Consider the following 11,260-nt stretch of genomic DNA (forward strand, 5'->3'; position numbering starts at 1 on the left):
CACAAATTAGGAACTTGTAGCATGTCATACCACCACCACCTCAGACTTGGGATGAGCTGGCACAGTGTGTGTTTGTGTGTGTGTTACCTTTCGTGCTGCATGGATGTCGAAGAATGGCTTGTTCCTGACACTGAAGGGCTCCTTGGTCTTGTCGATCTGTCCTGTCTTCATCTTCTCCACCCTAGGGGAGATGATCTCTTTCTCTTTTCACAATAGCCGAATATTGAAATCACACTGGCCTACCCTGAAAAGACAGACAAACAAATTAATAATAATCTTTGAGTGTAAGGCTTGTGTTCCCATAATTTATTTGAGAAGGAACGGATACAAAACCTGACTTACTAATGCAATGTCAATCAAAGTAGGGCTAATATCTCCCCACAGATCAATGGTACAGTGAATACCAATGCATTTGGATATTTTCAAATGAATTCCAATCTTTCTCATCTTCCGCTTGATAGATTGTCTAGCTACGACAAGGAAACGAGCTGCCAATCCAGTGCCATGGCAACTGTGTACAGGTCTGAATAATCATGAACTGATGAACTGAATAGAGAGAGAGCGAGAGAAAAGAGGGACAGAGAAAGAGAAAAGACAGCGAGAGAGATAGAGGTGTACAGGTAGAGAGAGAGAGAGAGAGAGAGATATTGTTGAGTTCTCTTGGGGTAGCTAGACCCAGGGTCATCATATCTCTAAGGCAGCTAGAAGCCACAGGCAATGAGCATCTATTCAATAAACATTTTAGTGAGGTCACCATGCCAACGGGTCTCGTCTAATGTCCTCCACTCCTGTTTTTCAGTTTCTGAGAAAAGGAGCCGTTAGCTTCAGACGGACCACAGTAACATTTCACGTCTCCCAAACCTCAGGGCTCACAAGGGCCACACTCCAGGGTCGTAGTCATTAGGCACCAAATGGTCAGTCCGTTTTCTTCCGTTTGGTGCCTAATGAATACGACCCTGAAAACGGGCAGATGGACTGCACGGCCTGAATTTGCCAAGGAAGGAGCTGGATGTAGCTGAGACAGAAGCAACTTATTAGTAAAACGAACACAGCCTCTTATTGGCTTCATAAAGGCTCTTATCTCAGTTACTGTAATGTCCCCGGGAAGTCAAGTTTACATTCAAATTCCAACGCTTAGTTATACATACAGTAAAGGGAATACAAAACTCTGCAGCAAGAAAATAGCACAGAAAATAATATTCACTAAAGTGAATGAAATAGAATGAGAATAAAGAAATTATGAAGTACTAATAATAAATCAGAGAGCTGCAGAGTGACAATATGGGTTAGGGTTAGCTAATGGGGATCCTAATACAAATTATAATTCCTACAGTATCCTTCCCTTTCCGATGGCGGTCTTGTCTGCTTGGATCTGCTTCATTAAAAACGCCAGCACCATTGACTCATTAGCAGGAGCGGACCACTGGAGGTGCTGACAGGCAGGCTGAGTGTTAACTGCATTACAGACTATGCACCATCTTCATCATCCTAGTCATCCTCATGTTCTTCATCATCATAGACTCAGTATTCTACTTTCTATTGACTTCTCATAGGGCCTTGATGTAGCATAGCCTACATGCAAAAAGCATTGACACCGATTGTGGGTTTTCTGATCTGGCTGCGGTAACAATCCGGTAAGCAAAATGAAAGACATGACTGGCTGGCTGACTGCTTCAAGTGTAAATTGCAGAGTAGTTGGAAGGGACTCCTATTGGGTTTATAATTGAGTCTTACACAAGCTATGTATTCCTTGTTATAAGCTGGGTGGGTCGAGCCCTGAATGCAGATTGTCTGACAGCCGTGGTATATCAGAACGTATACCACGAGTATGACAAAACATTTATTTTTACTGCTGTAATCATGTTGGTAACCAGTTTATTTCACGGCTAAGGGCTGTATCAAGGCACTCCACCATGCGTCATGCATAAGAACAGCCCTTAGTCGTGGGATATTGGCCATATACCACAAATCCCCGAGGTGCCTTATTACTATGATAAACTGGTTACCAACATAATTAGAGCAGTAAATTAATTGGATAGTGTATAAATACACCCAGTCACTACAAAGATACAGGTGTCCTTCCTAACTCAGTTGCCGGGGGAGGAAGGAAACCATGAGGCCAATGGTAACTTTAAAACAGTGTTTAATGGCTGTGATAGCAGAAAACTGAGGATGGATCAACAACATTGTAGTTCTCCACAATACTAACCTAATTGACAGAGTAAAAAGAAGAAAGCCTGTACATAATACTAATATTCCAAAACATGCATCCTGTTTGCAATAAGGCACTAAAGTACTGTGCAAAAACAAGTAACTTTTTATAATGAATGCAAAGTGTTATGTTTGGGGCAAATCCAATACATCACAGAGTACCACTCCATATTTTCAAGCATAGTGGTGGTTGCATCATGTTACGTGTATGCTTGTAAATTGGTAAGGACTGGGGAGTTTTTCAGGATAAAAAAATTAATGGAATGGAGCTAAGCACTGGCAAAATCCTAGAGGAAAAACTGCTTCAGTCTGCTTTCCACCAGACACTGGGAGAGGAATTCACCTTTCAGCGGGACAATAACCTACAACACAAGGCCACATCTACACTGAAGTTGCTTCCCAAGAAGACAGTCAATGGTTGTCTGGGCCTCCCGAGTGGTGGTCTAAGGCACTGCATCGCAGTGCAGAGGCGTCAACTACAGACCCGGGTTTGATCCCGGGCTGTATTCCAACCGGCCGTGATTGGGAGTCCCATAGGGCGGTGCACAATTGGCCCAGTGTCGTCTGGGTTAGGGGAGGGTTTGGCCAGGGGGCTTTACTTGGCTCATTGCACTCTAGCGACTCTGTGGCGGACCGGGCGCCTACAGGCTGACCTCGGTCGTCAGGTGAACGGTGTTTCCTCCGACACATTGGTGCGGCTGGCTTCCGGTTTAAACGGGTGGATGTTTCGGAGGACGCAAGACTCGACCTTCGCTACCGAGCCCGTTGGGGAGTTGCAGCGATGAGACAAGAACGAAATTGGGGAGGAAAAAGGTGGTAAAACACACAATTTATTTTTGTTGTCTATCAATGATCAACAACCAACTTGTCAGAGCTTGAAGAATTTAAAGAATAAATGGGCAAATGTTGTACAATCCAGGTGTGCAAAGCTATTAGTGACTTACCCAGAAACACTCACAGCTGTAATCGCTGCCAATGGTGATTATAACATGTATTGACTCAGGGGTGTGAATGAATTAGATATTTTTATATTTAATTTTCAATACATTCGCAAAAAATTTTAACCAAAAATATGATTTCACTTTCTCATTATGGACAATTGTGTGTCGATGGGTGCAATTAAATATATTTAATCCATTTTGAATTCAGGCTGTAACAACAAATTGTGGAATAGGTCAAGGGGGCAGCAGGTAGCCTAGCAGTTAAGAGGTTGGGCAAGTAACCGAAAGGTTGCTGGGACGAATCCCCGAGCTGACTAGATGAAAAATCTTTCAACGTGCCCTTGAGCAAGGCACTTAACCCTAATTGCTCCTGTAAGTTGCTCTGTATAAGAGCGTCTGCTAAGTGACCAAAAAAAGTATCAATATGTGTATTCTGCACCGTTGTGTAAAGGCCATGTCTCTCCTCAAGAGCTTTGTGTGGTATCAAAGCGCACTACAGGAGGATGAAGGTCTTGCATGTAAAGCAGGGATTCATTGATGGTACGGGTTGGATTTGGTTCTACACACTATCTTTAATGTGAGTCGAATGTGGTCTAGTTTAGGGTCAGTTCAATATACGGGGTATACGCTGGGCCAATTGGGAGACTTATAGGGTGGCACACAATCACAGCCTGGATTCGAACCAGGCTGTCTGTAGTGACGCCTCTAGCACTGAGATGCAGTGCCTTAGACTGCTGCGCCACTCGGGAGCCCGAGTCTTTAATGTAAAGCAGGGGAATCAAGGAGGACCTTATGGTGGTGTGTTGGGTTAGCGATAGTATGCTTCCTGAGCCGACTGTGCTCTATAGGCTACTTTTGGGTCATTTCTATACTTTTCTGCTTGGAGACTGACCTACCCAAATGAAGAACTGATAGACTGACTGCATTTAGGGCCTCTCGGTGCTAGCAGGAGTCATAGCTGAGGAGATCATCACTGTGTAGGGACGGAGGACCAACAACTGAACCTTCTATAAAACAGATCAGGGAATAATACCCCACATATCAAGAGTGCTGCTGTGAGGGCTAATTACAATGCTGTTTGATTCAACTTTAGCGAGAGTGAAGCTCTTCAGAAGCTGTATATTACCTCAGCAGCAGCTTCTGTGATATGGCTCGCCTCCAACTCTTTAATATCCTGTCTGCGTAGCAAATGGCACCCTATTCCCTATGTAGTGCACAACATTTAACCAGGTCCCATAGGGCTCTTGTCAATAGTGCACTATATTGGAAATAGGGTGCCATCTGGGATGAAGCCACAACCTCTAAAGACGCCTATGCCTGGTAGGCTCAGCAATGTTGGTTAGGCTTTGTGAGGGAAAATACAATTACTGGTATTTTTAATGGATGATGGGAAGAAGGGATTATGTGAACACACAGTGAGACGAAAAGCGAGAGTATAGTTCATTTATTTTAAGAAGATTTATCAGCTTTGAGTGAGAATTTAATCCAATGCACAGCAACTCAAAGCAGAGCTTCATGTTCCTGGAGCAACAACTGGTATCAAAGCCAACCAGTTTTACACCATCTGTCAGATGCGTCATCAGGCGGAGAGAACCAGAAAGACGTGACACAGCTATAAGTGATTAAAAACAATTATTCTGCGCATGTGCAGTCCTCCCTTCAGACTCTCTGCTCAGGTATAGTTCAGAGTGCAGTATACCTGCTATAAAGAGGTAGCCTAGTGCAAGAAAGACCACCTTTCTCCAACCTTGTTCTTACTTATCCATTTTGTTTTCCCCTCAAAATGGTAAATGCAAAGTGGAACCTTTTGAAAGTTTGAAAAGCGCATAAACCTGACCCAGGCAAAGTACAAATCTCTATAGGAGTTGATTATCATAATTAATTTCATGGGACTTTATTTGTATAGTCAGAATAGCCAAAAATTATGCAAGGAAGAGACATGCATGACAAATGCACGACATCAATGAATGACAAATGTATGCGAGACAGAAAATAACCTAATTCAATTAACCCCCCCCCCAAAAAACAAATATCGTCTCAGTATACTGAATTAATTGTTAAAGCTGCATAGAATGAAGCAAGGAAATACGCTTATAATCTCAGGAATGGGTTCATTAATACAAAAATAGTACTATGCAAGCCACAATCCAGAGCATCATATAAGAGCTCTTAGGTGGTAAGTCAACCAAGGATGCAGGAAGGAATCTACAGTACCAGTCAAAAGTTGACACCTTTCTTTATTTTTACTATTTTCTACATTGTAGAATATTAGGGAAGACATCAAAACTATGAAATAACATGTAGTAACCATAAATATTTGAGTTCTTCAAAGTAGCCCCCCTTTGCCTTGATGACAGCTTTGCACACTCTTGGCATTCTCTCAACCAGCTTCATGAGGTAGTCACCTGGAATGCATTTTAAATTTACAGGTGTGCGTTGTAAAAAGTTAATTTGTGGAATTTCTTTCCTTCTCAATGCGTTTGAGCCAATCAGTTGTGTTGTGACAAGTTAGGGGTGGTATACAGAAGATAGCCCTACTTGGTAAAAGACCAAGTCCATATTATGGCAAGAACAGCTCAAATAAGCAAAGAGAAACGACAGTCCATCACTACTTAAGACATGAAGGTCAGTCAATCTGGACATTTTAAAGAACTTCAAATATTTCTTCAAGTGCAGTCGCAAAAAACCATCACGCGCTATGATGAAACTGGCTCTCATGAGGACCGCCACAGGAAAGGAAGACCCAGAGTTACCTCTGCTGCAGAGGATAAGTTCATTAGAGTTAACAGCCTCAGAAATTGCAGCCCAAATAATTGCTTCATAGAGTTCAAGTAACAGACATCTCAACATCAACTGTTCAGAGGAGACTGTGTGAATCAGGCCTTCATGGTCAAATTGCTGCAAAGAAACCACTACTAGAGGACACCAATAAAAAGAAGAGACTTGTTGGTCCAGGAAACACAAGCAATGTACATTGGACCAGTGTAAATCTGTCCTTTGGTCTGATGAGTCCAAATTTTAGATTTTTGGTTCCAACCGCCGTGTCTTTGTGAGACGCGGAGTAGGTGAATGGCTGACCTCTGCATGTGTGGTTCCCACCGTGAAGCAGGGAGGTGGTGTGATGGTGTGGGAGTGCTTTGCTGGTGACACCGTCTGTGATTTATTTGGAATTCAAGGCACACTTAACCAGCATGGCTACCACAGCATTCTGCAGCGATATGCCATTCATGGGACTTTATTTGTACAGTCAGAAAAGCCAAAAATGATGCAAGGAAGAGATATGCATGACAAATGTATGCGAGATGGAAAGTAACCTAATTCAAAAGAAAGGTCCATGAGTAGGTGTCCAAACTTTGACTGGTACTGTAGAGTCCTTCCTGCATCCTTGGTTGACTTACACCCCCCGGCCACACAAACACACAGACAAACAGACCACCCCCACACAGACAGACCCCCCCCCCCCCCCAGGAGATGCTGCTGACGTGACGTATGCTGAGTGGTCGAGCCCTGGCGCTATACCCAGGAGCAGATCTCCCATGCCACTTACTGTAGCCACCAGGTGACTGGTGAGGCGGAAGGGACTGGAGGTGACAAGGCTTCACACGCCTGCAGACCAGTTACCTTAGCAGGCACGACAGAGTAATGAGTCCTACCGGATTGCCACGCAACGGCCTCCCTCCAAGCGTTCCCTCAAACACACATGCCTTACACAATGAGAACATAATTTTATTCTGACACACCTAATGACACACCTGACTGCAATAGGAACATTAGGGGGACATCTGTGTATAATGTCAATTGCAGAAATGACTTGGCCATTGGCTGTTTCATTTCAAGTCAATGCCTCTTCATTACAAAATCCAAAAAGCTGAAACGGTGATGAAATATATTAAATATGGAGATAAAGACACAATGTCACTGTAGATTTATCATGACACAGCTCTTGGATTCTCCTGTTGGTGGCTGACAGTGAGTGGTATGGTTTAACTCTGGAGCAGACACTGACAGGACCTTTCCAGGAAAACAAAAAAATGCTAATTTCATAACCCCTGGCAACAGCAGAAAATATCATTTTCTCCCCCTTGTCTCCGGGTGGTGATTGAGGTCAAGCAATGTCATGTTTTCGAGAGGCACCTAGTCATAGACAAGGGACCAGCATTGTGGCATCGTGTAGGAGGACTGTTGAGGTAATGTACCGTAACAGAGTAATGCAGCATGAAGTGATAATCCATATCAAACAAACTGTAACAGTAGCCAATCGACTCTGTTCTACTGCACACAACTCCAACCTAAGCTTGGTAACCTCATCCTTTCAAAGAGTACAGCCACATAGGCTCGAATGGATAGATCATTATTACAACCCACTTGTCTTCAAGAACACATTGTCTTCTACAATAATGATCTGACCAAGGAGCAATGATTCTGGCAACAAAGCAGACAAGTGATTAGCGAATAGTGGCGATTGATTGTGTCTTGACAAAATAAGTTGTGACTGTCTCAGTGTGGAGCCTGGTGCCTAGGCTGGGCAGTCTGACTGGGATGATAGAGCAGGCCAATAATGGGCTGGGTACTGGGGATCAATTCTGCAGCGCTTAATGACGGCTCGGGGAGCTACACAGCGCTGCTAACCTCTGTACCGCCACCTCCACTCTAGCCCCCACCACTGCCTTCACCAAGACCCTCTACTTCCCTCCCTGTGTGATCCACTGATCGATGGCGGCAGGAGGCGACACACTCCACATAATGGCCTCAATCCATCCTCCTGGAATCCATCCTTTCTATTATTAGGACAGAACAGGGACTGGCACACTTTCATGCAAGCGCATTCATCTCTGAGCCTGCCTGGTAAAGGCCTAGCATTGAGATTGGCATCAGCACCGGCTATGAGTTCATTAGACATCAGTAGGAATATTATCTGTTAATAGCCTATATGCCATTTCCCCCTGAAATAAACCGCAGCAATCTCACAGCTCAGTGAAAATGTGTGATGTGGATGAAGCCAGGGAATACATAATCAACGTGCGTCCCGAGTATTACCCTATTCCTTACTGGGACCATAGGGCTCTGGTCAAAGGTTGTGTACTATGTTGGGAATAGGGTGCCATTTGGGATTCAGCTTTAGTCTTCTATACCAAATATTCTCTGTACATTGATGTCAGTGGGAATGATCACCCAGGTAACTAATTAGCAGTAAATTGATAATAATTAGTTTCAGTTGAGAAGAAAACCATCAAGCTCAATGCTCCTTAGCTGAGTGTCTTCAGTAGTTGGTATATACAACAGAACTTGTGAAATAGAAAAACAAACATGCGATTTGTGGAAGCAGTTAAACATTCAGAAAGTCTGAGGACTGCAAACATGTAAAACAGGATTGTGGTCCAGGGAGGCTACTCTGAAATGGCTGTGATAGAGATGTACTTTTAAATGTTTTTGCAAAAACATGTTTAGCGATTTCAGATTGGCTGCTGTGACGTTAGCACGTGTATCCTGGACAGTGTCCTGGATCTTTATGGTCAGGTTTTACTGAGTCCTGCTGGCTGGCTGACCAGAGAGTGGAGGGGTCTGGGAAGCAAGCAGATTGAGCTCCGCTCCTCCCAGGCAGCATTCATCAGTCTGACACAGACTGGCTGCCACCATGGACAGAGGCAGGGCTAACAATGTAGATAGAGATATTAACTATTAAACACAGGGGTCAGCGGGGCTGCTGATGGGGCTTTAGTGTGCCAATGGACCTGGTGTACTGGCTGACCTTGGGCGTACTGATTAAGGCCTGGTATGTCTGGCACCTCGTCAGGGAATGACAGGGGCAACACATCAGAGGCTACACATTTTCAGCTGATCAGGCACAGCAGGCATGGCACTACTCACGTTGAATTTAATGATGTCATAGATCAGGTAGTGCGGGACGGGCTGGCCGTTCACCTTGTCGATAAACATCTACTGTGGAAACAAGAGACAGAAAGGTGTCCAGAGGGGGTGGTGAGGACATTTTAGATAGACAGAGACACATAGAGAGACATAGAGAGACAGAGACAGACAGAAAGTCACAGAGAGAGCGACAGACAGAAAGCAACAGACAGACCAGAGCAAGGTGTTGAAGGGAAAACTTTCCCACTCAGACAATGAGAGGAGCATCCTGGAAAGTGGCGGTCCAACAGCGGGGGGTAACTAAGCGCTCTCAAAGGGGCCGGCTGCGTCTCCTGAGGAGTGCGTACGTCAGCCTGCGACACATACCAGGAAGTACCGGGGAGAGGAACGGCAAATGGCAGACAACAGCAGAAACAGATTTAAACATTCATTATTTAACAGCGTGGAGTTGAGAATCAGGTACATCAGAGCTGGGGAGAGGCCCAACTGACACATGACATGACTGAGTTTACAGTGACGTCATGCAACTAGGTGGTGCAGGGAGAGAAAGAGAGAGTATGAATTATACAGTACGCACCACCATTCTGACACATTTCCATAGGAACATTAAGGGAAATACTGCTTTACTGTTATTATGACATTTCACTCTAGTTTGTCCTTTTAAGGGATTTTACTCATCAACCATTTACTCAAATGTGAGTGTATAATCACAGGTAAATATAAGACAACACTTACTCAAATGATGACACTACAGCGGTGAACTACAGGGCAATCAGCTAGCTTTTATTCTCACTGACATTGGACAAGTTGTTGTGAATTGCTCTGGGGGACATGAAGACAGTTCTGTAGACATGAGTTGACATACAACACATTGAGACACGAAGCCTATCCCCTTCTTTTACGCTGCTGCTACTCTGTTTATCATATATGCATAGTCACTTGAACTCTACCTACATATACATATTATCTCAACTAACCTGTGCCCCCGCTGTTATTTTTCTGCTGCTCTTTAATTATTTGTTATTATTATTTAAATGTATCTATTATTTACCTAACACCTATTTTTCTTAACTGCATTGTTAGTTAACCTCTTGACGCTAGGGGTCAGATTTTTTTTCTTTTTTAAAAACAAATAACGTTCCCACGGTAAACGGACTATTTCTCAGGTCCAGATTGTAGAATATGCATATAATTTACAGATTAGGATAGAAAACACTCAAAATATTGTTTGTGAGTATAGTTTAACTGATTCTGCAGGCGAAAACCTGAGAAAATCTAACCCGGACGTGATTTATTTTCTTTTTTAAAATCTGTGTTTCCTGGCCCGTCTTTCATCCATTTAAAGGGGAATCAACCAGATTCCTTTTCCAATGGCTTCCTCATGCAGTGACCAGGCTTTAGACATAGTTTCAGGCTTTTATTTTGAAAAATGAGCGATATTTTTCCAAACTAGTCAGGTGTCCTCTGATTAGTTCCTGCGCACGAGAGGGTAGCTCTCCATTTTCTTTTTCTCTCTCATTGAATAGGTTACGGTCCGGTTGAAATATTATCGATTATGTTTGTTAAAAACAACCTGAGGATTGATTATAAAAAACATTTGACATGTTTCTATGACCATTACGGATACTTTTTGGAATTTTCGTCGAACGGAACGAGACTTTGGTTTTCTGAACATAACGCGCAACCCAAATGGCGTTTTTTTGTTATAAAAGTAATATTTATCGAACAAAAATAACATTTGTGTAACTGGGAGTCTCGTGAGTGCAAACATCCAAAGATTATCAAAGGTAAGCGATTAATTTTATTGATTTTCTGACTTTCGTGACCATACTAATTTGGGGCTAGCTGTTCTAGCATTGATTGATACTCACAAAAGCTTGGATTTCTTTCGCTGTAAAGCATATTTTCAAAATCTGACACGATAGGTGGATTAACAACAAGCTAAGCTATGTTTTGGTATATTTCACTTGTGATTGCATGATTATAAATATTTTTTGTAATATTTTGCACCCTGCAATTCAGCGGTTGTTTAGGAAAATGATCCCGTAAAAGGGATCGTAGTGCAGAGAAGTTAATCACTGTAAGGTTGTATTCGGCGCATGAGACCGATACAACTTGATTTGATGATTGCAAAGTTAAACAAACCATACAACTCTATGAACAAAGACTACTTTTAACAAAACATTTTTTTTTACTCAAACCTTGGGCCGTAGTTTACCCAGGCCTGGACTGTCACATCT

General features: G+C 43.1%; 1 pseudogene; it reads right to left on the reverse strand.

The window, feature by feature from the left end:
* The window catches only part of LOC139555847 (mRNA-capping enzyme-like), a 143,060-nt pseudogene that overhangs the window by 92,242 nt on the left and 39,558 nt on the right, over positions 1–11,260 (reverse strand).

The sequence above is a fragment of the Salvelinus alpinus genome, chromosome 27 (assembly GCF_045679555.1).
Source record: "Salvelinus alpinus chromosome 27, SLU_Salpinus.1, whole genome shotgun sequence".
In the NCBI taxonomy this organism is placed as follows: domain Eukaryota; kingdom Metazoa; phylum Chordata; class Actinopteri; order Salmoniformes; family Salmonidae; genus Salvelinus; species Salvelinus alpinus.